The sequence below is a fragment of the Pelodiscus sinensis genome, chromosome 4 (assembly GCF_049634645.1).
Source record: "Pelodiscus sinensis isolate JC-2024 chromosome 4, ASM4963464v1, whole genome shotgun sequence".
NCBI lineage: Eukaryota > Metazoa > Chordata > Testudines > Trionychidae > Pelodiscus > Pelodiscus sinensis.
This window is the reverse complement of record NC_134714.1, coordinates 56,788,164-56,800,283: the sequence shown is the minus strand read 5'-3', so window position 1 is coordinate 56,800,283 and position 12,120 is coordinate 56,788,164. Positions and strand designations below refer to the sequence as shown.

The 12,120-nt window shown below is 42.2% G+C and overlaps 1 long non-coding RNA gene across 2 annotated transcripts in view; it reads left to right on the top strand.

The window, feature by feature from the left end:
* LOC106732673 (uncharacterized) overlaps positions 1–12,120 on the top strand; it is a 153,125-nt gene that overhangs the window by 84,066 nt on the left and 56,939 nt on the right. For both annotated transcript variants that reach the window (XR_012903412.1, XR_012903413.1), the window contains exon 4: positions 11,791–11,892. This is a non-coding gene — a long non-coding RNA (uncharacterized LOC106732673). The remainder of the gene's footprint in view (positions 1–11,790; positions 11,893–12,120) is intronic.

Here is a 12,120-nt window from a genome sequence, read left to right as displayed (position 1 = left end):
CAATTTGTCCAGATCATTTTGAATTATGACCCTATCCTCCAGAGCAGTCGCAACCCCTCCCAGCTTGGTATCATCTGCAAACTTAATAAGCATACTTTTATGCCAATATCTAAATAGTTGATGAAGATATTGAACAGCGCCAGTCCCAAAACAGACCCCTGCGGAACTCCACTTGTTATACCTTTCCAGCAGGATTGTGAACCATTAATAACTACTCTCTGAGTACGGTTATCCAGCCAGGTATGCATCCACCTTATAGTAGCCCCATCTAAATTATATCTGCCTCATTTATTGATAAGAATATCATGCGAGACCGTATCAAACACCTTACTAAAGTCTAGGTATACCTCATCCACCGCTTCTCCCTGATTCACAAGACTCGTTATCCTATCAAAGAAAGCTATCAGATTGGTTTGACATGATTTGTTATTTACAAATCCATGCTGACTGTTTCTTATCACCTTGCCATCTTCCACGTGTTTACAGATGATTTCCTTAATTACTTGCTCCATTATCTTCCCTGGCACAGAAGTTAAGCTAACTAGCCTGTAGTTTCCTGGGTTGTTCTTATTTCCCTTTTTATGAATGGTCACTATATTTGCCCTTTTCCAGTCCTCTGGAATCTCTCCTGTCTCCCATGATTTTCCAAAGATGATAGCTAGAGGCTCACATACCTCCTCTATCAGCTCCTTGAGTATTCTAGGATGCATTTAATCAGGCCCTGGTGATTTGCAGGCATCTAACTTTTCTAGGTGATTTTTAACTTGTTCTTTTTTTAAATTTTATCTTCTAAACCTACCCCCTTCCCACTAGCATTGACTATGTAACAAAGAAGTCATAAAGCATCTCTGCCATTTCCAAGTTTCCCGTTACTGTTTCTCCCTCCTCACTCACCAGTGGGCCTACCCAATCCTTGGTCTTCCTCTTGCTTCTAATGTATTTATAAAAAGTCTTGTGGTTTCCCTTTATTCCCATAGCTAGTTTGTGCTCATTTCGTGCCTTTTGCCTTTCTAAACTTGCCCCTGCATACTAGTATTGTTTGCTTATATTCATCCTTTGTAATTTGTCCTAGTTTCCACTTTTTATATTACTCCTTTTTGATTTTTAGATCATGCAAGATCTCCTGGTTAAGCCAGCGTGGTCTTTTGCCATACGTTCTCTCTTTCCTACACAGCAGAATAGTTTGCTTTTGGACCTTTAATAATGTCTCTCTGAAAAACTGCCAACTCTCTTCCATTGTTTTTCCTCTTAGTCTTGCTTCCCATGGGATCTTACCTACCAACTCTCTGAGTTTACTAATATCTGCCTTCCTAAAATCCATTGTCTCTATTTTGCTGTTCTCCCTTCTATCACTCCTTGGAATCATGAATTCTATGATTTCATGATCACTTTTACCCAAGCCACCTTCCACTTTCAAATTTTCAACCAGCTCCTCCCTATTTGTTAAAATCAAATCTAGAACTGCTTCCCCCAATAGCTTTCTCAAACATCTGAAATAAAAAATAGTCTCCAGTACAGTCCAAGAACATATTGGATAATCTGTGCTCCGCTGTGTTAGTTTCCCAACATATGTCCGGATAGTTGAATTTCCCCATCATCACCAAATTCTGCACTTTGAATGACTGTGTTGTTTAAAAAGAGCCTCATCCACCTCTTCTACCTGGCAGGGTGGTCTGTAGTGGACCCCTAGCATGACATCACGCTTGTTTTTTACCCGTTTTAACCTAACCCAGAGACTCTCAACAAGTCTGTCTCCTATGCCCATCTCTACCTCAGTCCAAGTGTATACATTTTTAATATATAAGGCAACACCTCCTCCCTGTTTTCCCCACCTGTCCTTCCTGAGTAATCTTCTATACCAATATTCCAATCGCGTGTATTATCCCATTAAGTCTCTTTTTGTAAGTTTCTAACATGACAATGTTGTGAGCTGGCAAACAGCTCTGAAATTAGATTAAACTTTCAAATGAATTTGAGCAGAATCAATTCACACTAGCAGAGAATTTGTCCCACTGTTTCTTTTAAATATGCCAAATAACTACCCTCTTCTTTTATTTTCAATTGTACCACTTTTGAATGGGATTTGTTATTAAAACTGAGCAAATGATTTATAAAAAACTAATTTCACAAATTTGCCCTCTCCATTTTCAAAACTTCATCAGACAGATTGTGACTTCTTTGAGTGTATTTAATTTGACAAATATGTCTCTGATACTTTTGCTGTGCTTTGTTGCTTAGTTTATTATTTTATTCATTAATGCCTCACCAAAAGCCCACTGAAGCTAATGGAAAAAAATCCTATTTCCTTCAACGGGCATAGAATACCTTAGAGTATGTCTACACTTGCCCCCTAGTTTGAACTAGGGAGGCAAATGAAGCATAATGAAGTTTCTAATGAAGCGCAAGATTTAAATATCCCACGCTTGATTAGCATATTTGCGTCCGGTCGCCATTTTAAAATGCCGGTAGTCTGAATTAACTTGCCGTGTGTAGACACAGTAATCCGATCCAAAACCCATCTCTCAAATTAACTGGTTCTCCTCATTGCACCACGAGTTAATTCAGGCTACTGGCATTTTAAAATGGCGACCAGCTGCGAATATGCTAATCAAGCATGGGATAGTTAAATTCCTCACTTCATTAGCAACTTCAATATGCTTCATTTTCCTCCCGAGTTTGAACTAAGGTGCAAGTGTAGGCATACCCTTAGATATTGGTCCCACAGCATTGTTTCTGTACTCTAAATGGATGAATGCTAGTTCATGGCACCGTGGGGCTAAGGCAGGCTCCTTCCAGCCATGGCCCCACCCTACTCCAGAAGCAGATTCCTTGCAGCTCTTGGGGAGCACATGACTCTGCATACTGCCCCTCCCTGCAGGCACTCATCATGAGTCCTGGGCCCTCTCCTGGAACCAGCACCCATCATTCACTCCCAAATGCAAAACCTTTGACCCAGCCCTAACCCCTGTGCCAGGACCAGCAGCTCCACCTGCACATATCATCCCTCTACCCAGCCTGGTGCAAAGAAGTGATGAGAATTGTATTACACAGACAGAAGAGTTTAAATGTACCAAATTAATAGATAAAGATTTTAAAAAATCACGGAGAAGTAAATCCTATCAACTTTTTCATTCTAATCCAAATCCAGATATAGTTTCTTTCTGTGATCTGAGGCATGTGATTTATATTTCCTGCCTCAGTTTCCCCATTGGTTAAACATAATGGATAGGACTAATAATATCTACTTCACAGGTCTATGGGGAAAATCACAAAGTGTGTAACATAATTGGATGATAAAAATGATATATAATGTATATTTATTTTATTTGCTAAATGCTATTATATCCCTCCCCATTAATTTTGGACTTTTATTTATGCTGCCCATTGGTTTGGAACACCTTCCTACTTTAAATTCCTTTCTTCTTTCTTTCACATACCATTATTATTTTACATCTTTCACAGCCTTGGTCATTTTCAGCATTGGTATAATTCTTGTTTACTTTTTTTTGAAGAAAGCTGCTAATGCTAGTTATAAAGCTGGGGCAATGTCTTTGTACTTTGTTGGCCAGTGTATCTTTGTTTGTCTTCACTAGTAAGCATTTTGTGGTGGGCCATCATCTTTATTACTATTTTGCAGCATGCTTTGTACATGTGTGGGACTCTGGTGATGCTTAAAATTGCTCTTCTAAGGGCATAGTTATTACACACAAAATCTCATAGCAGCTGATGAGCCAAGCCCCTCAGTTTGACTAAAGAGGTATGAATAGCAATGCACACCAAACTGCAGCATGGTCACTCCCTTCTATAGTCATTACAGTTGCAAACTTAGGCTTGATCTACCCTAGGATTATGTCTACGCTCGCGGTTTCTTGCGCAAGTAATATGCAAATGAGGCTAAGCATGGAATATCGCTGAGCCTCATTTGCATATCTAATGAGCCACCTTTTTTTCAGAAGAGGCTCTTGCACAAGAAGGAGCGTCTATACTGCCCCTTCTTGTGCAAGAAAAACCCTCTTGCGCAATGCCGTTCTTCCTCTCAAGTAATAGGTGTAATGGCATTGTGCAAGAGGGTTTTTCTTGTGCAAGAAGGGGCAGTGTAGACGCTCCTTCTTGCGCAAGAGCCTCTTCTGAAAAAAATGGTGGCTCATTAGGTATGCAAATGAGGCTCAGCAATATTCCACACTTAGCCTCATTTGCATATTACTCGCGCAAGAAGCCGTGAGTGTAGACATAGCCTAGGAGTTTAAATCCTATTTAGCCGTGTAATTTCGATTTTCTAAACAATGAGTCCACATTACCAAGAGCATTCTGTTAACTTTAAGGGCTGCTGAAGTTGATTTTGGTACTCCTGCTTTTCAGGAGGAGTAATGCAAAATTCAACCTTGTATGGTTGAATTCACAGTAGTGTACATCCTGCTATGAGAAAGTTAATGTTCTTGGACTCTAAGAAGCATCCCACAGTGCCCTGCTGTGACCTCTCTGTCCAGTACTTGTGCCTCTACTCTTCTCCAGGTGAACAGGAAAAGCCCCGGGAAAGTTTGAATTCAGTTTCCCATGTAGACAGCATTGCAAGCACACCTCATAGCAGGCAGCATAGCTGGGCAGCACACACATGGCCATGACTGTCATGAGTTTAAGTTCCATGAGCTCCAATTCCCAGGAGCACACAAGACTACCAGCATGGAATATGCAGGAGATCTTGGACCTCATTGAGGCAGGGGGAGAGGAATCCATTTTCTTGGAGCTCCAAAACAGCAAAAGAAATGCTGATATCTATGCAAAGATCGCAAAGTGAATGGTGAAGAAAGGATAGTCCAGGGATACCTAGCAAGGCCATGTTAAAATCAAGGAACTAAGGTAATCCTATCACAAGAAAAAGTAGACAGATGATCTGGTGCATCTCCACAAATATGCTACGTCTATGGCCAGCTGCATGCAATCCTAGGAGGGGACACAACTAGCTTCCTAAACCAGACTGCCGAATCCACCCAAGACAATCAGGACAGTAGCATGGAAGATAGTGTGGTGATAGAGCGGGAGGAACATGAGACCCAAGAACTTTTCATCACTTTGGAGACAATTCCCTCTTCCCAGGATATTTCACAGTTGGTCACTGATCCCAGGGATGGCATTTCTGGTGAGTTTTTTTTCTTGCCACAAGCAGGTTAAGGCAATTGGGTGTGATGTGTGGTGCACTGTGCCTACACAGTGTAGGAGGCCTGGAACAGCTTGTTAACATGTCTGGAGTTAAAGCAGGAATCCTCCCTGTATCTCTCCATGAAGCTCTCCTATAGGAATCCTTCTTACAGGCTTTCTGGAGAGGCCTGCCTTATTCCATTCTCCATGGTAAGACACCTTCCCATGCCAAAGCCAGCAGTAAGTGGTCTGACGTCATTACAGCACAAAGCATTGCATCATAAGGCCCAGGTTTCTGGCCACATTCAGTCAGCATCAACTCCCTATCTCTCTGTGTGATTCAGGGAAGACTAACATCTCACATGGCAACCTGGATGAAGGAGAAGTGGAAGCTATTAGCTGATGTCTCTCTCTATTGTTAGCATGGCTTCAGCCTCCGGCACCACCTCCATTCTGCTTTCCTACCCATAGACTTCTGGGCTATGTCTATACTTCCCCCATTTTGTGCAAAAAATATGCAAATGAGGCGAAGCGTGGACTAGCACCATGCCTCAATTGTCTCAATAATTAATGAGACTCCGTTTTTGTACAGGAGGCTTTTGCTTGAAAAAAATGTGGAAGAGTGGCTCTTGCGCACGAGGGGGGGTTTGCGCAAAAAGGAGCCATGTAGAGAGCTCCTTTTTTGCGCAAAAGCCTCTTGCACAAAAACGGAGCCTCATTAATTATGCAGATGAGCAGGGCTCGCCAAACTGCGGAAAGCCCCGCTCGCCAGCTGTGCTGTCCGGTGATCTGCTCATGCGCAGATCGTTCTGCGTATGCGCAGATTGCCTGAACCCGGCTCTTCCGGGTTACAATCTACTCGCCACGGGTGAGTAAATTGTATTATTTGTCAAGCCCTGCAAATGAGGTGTGGCAATATTCTGCACTTTGCCTCATTTGCATATTTTTTGCACAAGAGGCTACAGTGTAGACATAGTCCTTCAGTATGGGAATGTAGCACTCTCCTGGGTAGTGGGGTGTGGTGAACACAGAGGAAGGAAGCCACGTGAGCCACCGCCCTTCCCCGCCGACATGACTGGACCTCCTCCTCCCTCCCATCCACAGGCTTTTGTGGAATAGGAGAGTAGCACTCTGCCAGGAAGCAGGGTATGGCAGGCACAGGAGGGAAGTATGGGCAAAGAAAAGGGCAATTAAAATGATTAGGGGTTTGGAATGGGTCCCATATGAAGAGAGGTTAAAACGACTGGGACTTTTCAGTTTAGAAAAGAGGAGACTGAGGGGGGATATGATAGAGGTTTATAAAATCATGAGAGGTGTGGAGAGGGCAGATAAAGACAAGTTATTTATTAGTTCCCATAATAGAAGAACTAGAGGACACCAAATGAAGTTAATGGGTAGCAGGTTTAAAACTAATAAAAGAAAGTTCTTCACACAGCGTGTAGTCAACCTGTGGAACTCCTTGCCAGAGGAGGCTGTGAAGGCTAGGAATATAACAGAGTTTAAAGAGAAGCTAGATAATTTCATGGAGGTTAGGTCCATAAAAGGTTATTAGCCAGGGGATAGAAATGGTGTCTCTTGCCTCTGTTTGTCAGAGGCTGGAGAGGAATGGCAGGAGACAAATCGCTTGATCATTGTCTTCGGTCCACCCCTCTGGGGCACCTGGTGCTGGCCACTGTCGGCAGACAGGCTACTGGGCTAGATGGACCTTTGGTCTGACCCAGTACGCTGTTCTTATGAAGCCACATGAGCCACTGCCCTGCCACTGCCATCTCCCTATCCACTTGCAGGATCGTGCCCTGGCAGGCCCTTTACTATGCCTGCCTCCAAACTGCATGAGTCCAAATGTTCCCCTGAGAACTCTGTTGTGTACCTGCTGTACAGTGGCCACTTTAAAACATAATTTTGGCCTTGCTCAGAACACATTTCCATTGTTTTTAGAGAGACCTTTCCTGTGTTTTAACAGATTAGGTTTAAGGCTCCACAATGTATCTCTTATATCTGTGCCCTTGTAACTTTTGGTTACAGTGAGTACAGCAGGGAGCTTGGTGCATACTGTCCCAGCTCCAGCAGCTGTCCAGCTCTCACAAATCCACAGGTGAAAACAGAAAAGGGAAGCCATGTTTAAGTAGCAAATAGAATGGAGGGATACAATCCTGGAGGAGATGTGAGTGGAGCAGCAGCAGAAGATATTGGAGCAGCAAGCCAGAATAACAGAGCAGCAGGAAAAGACTGTGCAGGGAATTGGAAGCAAAGCAACAGGAGAATATATTTTCATCTCTGATGACTGTGATAGAAAGCATGGATTCTTCCCCCCTGGCCCTTGTGCAGAACTACTTTTTCTCCTCACCCAGTTCCATAGCCTCCACTCCGTGGGCCTCAGGACATGTGGCGGTGGGGGGAGGAGGGGGAAGGGGAAGAGCAGGACTTAAGGGCAGCTTCACACTCACCCTCCAGGCCCTCAAAAGGTTGTTCTTTTTTATGTTTCTAATCCTCTCCTTGGGGTCCCATTCTGGACTCCTTTTTTGTCCCAGTTGTCTTCCCTAAATAAAATCACATGACCTCTGAACAACAGTCTCTTTATTACTTATATTGCAGGAATGTGTGTGTGTGGGGAGCGGGAAGGGTTAATAGGCAAACACACCGAATACAGGGACACCTCACTGAGAGCAATGTGCATGACTCTCAAAATTGATCATTCATAAAACTTTCTTTCAAAGTCTCTCTGATTTGCACTTTCCCACCCTTTGCTCTCCTTATCGCCCTGGTGTCTGGCTGCTCAAAATCTTTTGCTACACACTCTGCCTCTGCCCCCGCACCCTCAGATAATGTTCCCCCTTGCTTTCACAAATATTATGGAGCACACTGCAGGCTGCCACTACAAAATAAATGATGCATTCGCAGAGATCTAACCAAGTCAGTAGACTCCTAAATCTTCCCTTTAAATGTTGCCCAAAGGCAGATTCAACCTCCTTTCTGCACTTCCTCAACTTGTAGTTGAACTGTTCCTTACTGTAGTCCAGGCTGCCTGTGTACAGCTTCCTGAGCCATAGGAGCAAGGGGCAGATTGGGTCGCCAAGTTTCACTATTGGCATTTCCACCACTCCAATTCTAATTTTCCATTCTGGGAAAAAAAGTTCTAACTTGCATCTTTCTGAAAAGGCAGAAGTCCCTAAAGATGCACATGTCATGCACCTTTCCCAACCATCCCATGTTAATGTTGGTGAAATGGCTCTTGTGATACACCAGCACCTGCAACACCATTAAGGAATACTCCTTGTGGTTCATGTGCTCCTTTGCAAGATGGGGATGTGCATGCCATCTATTGCCCCACTGCAGATAGGGAACCTCAGCATGTCAAAGCCCTCTAGTGCGGCATCCACATTTCTCAGAGTCACTACCCTCTATAGAAGAATGGTATTAATTGCTTCGGCTACTTGTATAACAACAGACCCCAAATCTTTCCCCATTTCAAAGTGATTCCCAACTGACCATTAGCTGTCTGGCATTTCAAGCCACAAAAGGCAATTGTAACACACTTCTCCACTGTTAGAGCAGGTCTCACTTAGGTGTCCCTGCACTTCAGGATGTGGGAAAGCCATTTGCAGTTCCATGAAAGTGGCCTTGCACTTTCGGAAGCTTTGCAGCCATTGCTGATTGTCCCATATGTGCAGCACTACGTGGTCCAATCCCACCGGTCTGTGCTTATTTCATGGCACCAGAACTGATGTTTCACAGTTTCCAGAAAATCAAATGCTAGCTGTGTTTCCAATTTGCTCAAAGCAAGGGCTTGCCTATGCAATGTGCCCATGGCAACATAAGACTGAGATTACTCCTCATTCTCTTTCTGGTAGAGTGACGTGCATATGCTCTTGACATACTGCACCATTAGATGCATGAAGGTAGACATCAATGTTACTGTGCTTTGATGCACAATGAGACCTGAAGGTGTCCATGCTTGCGCTGCTATGGCACCTGTCTAGGTAACCAGGGCCAAAAAGGGTCCAAAGACAAAGAGACTATTTCCCATTGATCTCAAGCAAGTAGGGAGGGAGTAGACAAAGATCACCTGCTGCACAGTTTTGGGACCAGCGTTTACTGGGAGCATAAGCCCAAATGCAAAGCAGTACAGGCACTATGGGATCACTACCCACAGTGTATCACTCTCAAAGTTGTCAGTAGTCTCCCTGTTGCCATTCTATTCAAATTATGTTGAATTCTTGTACACAGTAGGGACATGGACCTTTAACTTTACAAAATAGGGTGGTAAGAAATAGACCTTAATAAATTTAACCTTATCTCATAATGTAGACATGGCCTTAAAGTTAGCTTCTGCATCATCCACACAGGCGTTATAACAGAGCACTTTTGTATTTACTGCTGTTTTTAATTCCTTAGTCCAAACTCCAGGGCAGTGTAGACATACTTGAATTTCAGTTTGCATTCTCACCTCTTATCATCTGATAATGGCATATGTACACACAAACATTTATACAAGAAAATTCAAATCAGATGCATTGGTAATGTAAAAGCAAAATGCAGGACTATGTAGCACTTTAAAGACTAACAAGATGGTTTATTAGATGATGAGCTTTCGTGGGCCAGACCCACTTCCTCAGATCAAATAGTGGAAGAAAATAGTCACAACCATATATACCAAAGGATACAATTTTAAAAAATGAACACACATGAAAAGGACAAATCACATTTCAGAACAGAAGGGGGATGCGGGGGGGGGGGGGGGGGGGGGGAGGGGGAAGGAAGGTAAGTGTCTGTGAGTGTAAGTTTCATTTTTGGTAATGTAAACTCATTGGTTTCAGCAGTTCCATATTCTCTTTCCTATACTCCGACAATTCCTGGTACCTTGGTATCTTAATGTCAAGATTGCTTGTGGCTTGATTTTAATGTGGAGATGACAATAAGATGTGAGCTAAATTTTGTATGTGCTGATCAGTTCAATTACTACACTGGTCTTGGAAACACACACATTTGTCTGAGGTCTAGCTTTCTAGCTCACTTCCACATAGTAGCATTTGCTAAAACTAAGACATTCAAATTACATATGCACGTCTATAGTGGTGAAGAAGGTTGTATTATTTTAGCTTTAAACTAAAGATGGCCCAAATTCATTTTAGTCCTGACTTTAGGTTTGGGATTTGAACCATGACAGTAAAAATTGAATAATTATTCACTTTCAGTCCCTAGAAAAATACCTATGCTAGATATTTTTGTTTATTGTACATTATCAAAAATAAAGTGGTAGTTAAAAATCATAATTAGTTGTTAGCAGCATTAGATTGTGGGTGTTTTTTAAAGCAATATGACTTGATTCACATGTTAAATCTTAAATGTTTCTTCATAAAACTAAAATTCAAGAGAAAATCTTTTAAAATACATTTAGAAGATTTAAAACTTTCTTCCTTTGATCTATAGTTTGTAATGTACTGTGTGCTTTAGTTCAGATTTTTTTAACTACATATTCTTATGAAATACAATTAGCCCTGAGAAATTTGATAACATTTTAATTTATTCTCCCCTTAGCATCTGTGAGAGTTCTGCATATTATGTGTATATATATTGATGGGAGAAAAACATTTATTTATTTAATTTGTAAAACTAGGAACTAGCTGTATTGTTTTTCAAAATAACGTTCAGCAAATATTAAGAAACCCACATTTCAAGGCACAATACCACCAATAACCAGTGGTATCTCACACCTCATCAAAAGGTCTCCTAGGCTACGTCTACACTGGCCCCTTCTTCGGAAGGGGCATGCTAATTTTGAACTTGGGAATAGGGAAATCCGCGGGGGATTTAAATATCCCCCGCAGGATTTAAATAAACATGGCTGCCACTTTTTTTCCGGCTTGTGGAAAAGCCGGAAAAAAGCGTCTAGACTGGCACGATCCTCCGGAATAAAGCCCTTTTCCGGAGGATCTCTTATTCCTACTTTAAAGGCTTTATTCCGGAGGATCGCGCCAGTCTAGATGCTTTTTTCCGGCTTTTCCCCAAGCTGGAAAAAAAGCGGCGGCCATGTTTATTTAAATCCCGCGGGGGATATTTAAATCCCCCGCGGATTTCCCTATTCCCAAGTTCAAAATTAGCATGCCCCTTCCGAAGAAGGGGCCAGTGTAGACATAGCCATATTGTTCTCACTGAAGTCCACAAGCGTGTTACAATTCACATCAGTGGGAGCAAGATCATCCCCTAAATTAGGTAAAAATGTAAAATTTGCATTCAGCTAATGTGAAAGGCTTGTAGTAGCTACTAGAGAAGACTTATTGGCAGCTATACAGTGAAGCCAATGAGAACCATAGTTATTACACACAAAGGCTCATAGCAGTTGATGGGACAAGCTCATACCAGATGTGTTGAAAGTTTCTTGCAACTGATGGAAAAAAGCCCAGGCAGTCCAGTGTGAGAGACACATGATAGCTGATGCAGTGGCTTAAGTGTTCTAAAGAATATTTACGTGATAAAATGTAAATGTACAAGAGCTTATAAGTGCATGAAACTTTATTCTTCTCTAAATAAAGCCAGTTTTACAATAATCAGCTGAGGCCACAATCATTCTCAGGTTGCAATTACAAAATACAACCTCCCCCGCACACTTCAGAGACTCCTAATAATTGTGAATCTACATTGTTCTCTTTTCAGTTTTGCATATGGCCTTTGGCACACCACTCTGTTGATCCCACCCCAGTTTAGACCCAGGTAACAAGATCCTGATTGGACATCTGTCATCGATCATTGTGGAAGGTCAGTGCTTACTGTGCTCAAATAACATTCATTTTATAATTAGAGACAGTCAGTGTAAGTTTTCAGATAGTACAGCATAGAATCGTAGGGAAATGTGCAAACAAAGAATTACAACATATTTGTTTATTTGGGGGGAGGGGTCGCCTTAAAGATTTCAGGCACACTGGAGGCTAGGCTTCATTGCTGATTTCAGCATTGGGTTGATTAAACTTAAAATTACTTTTATTT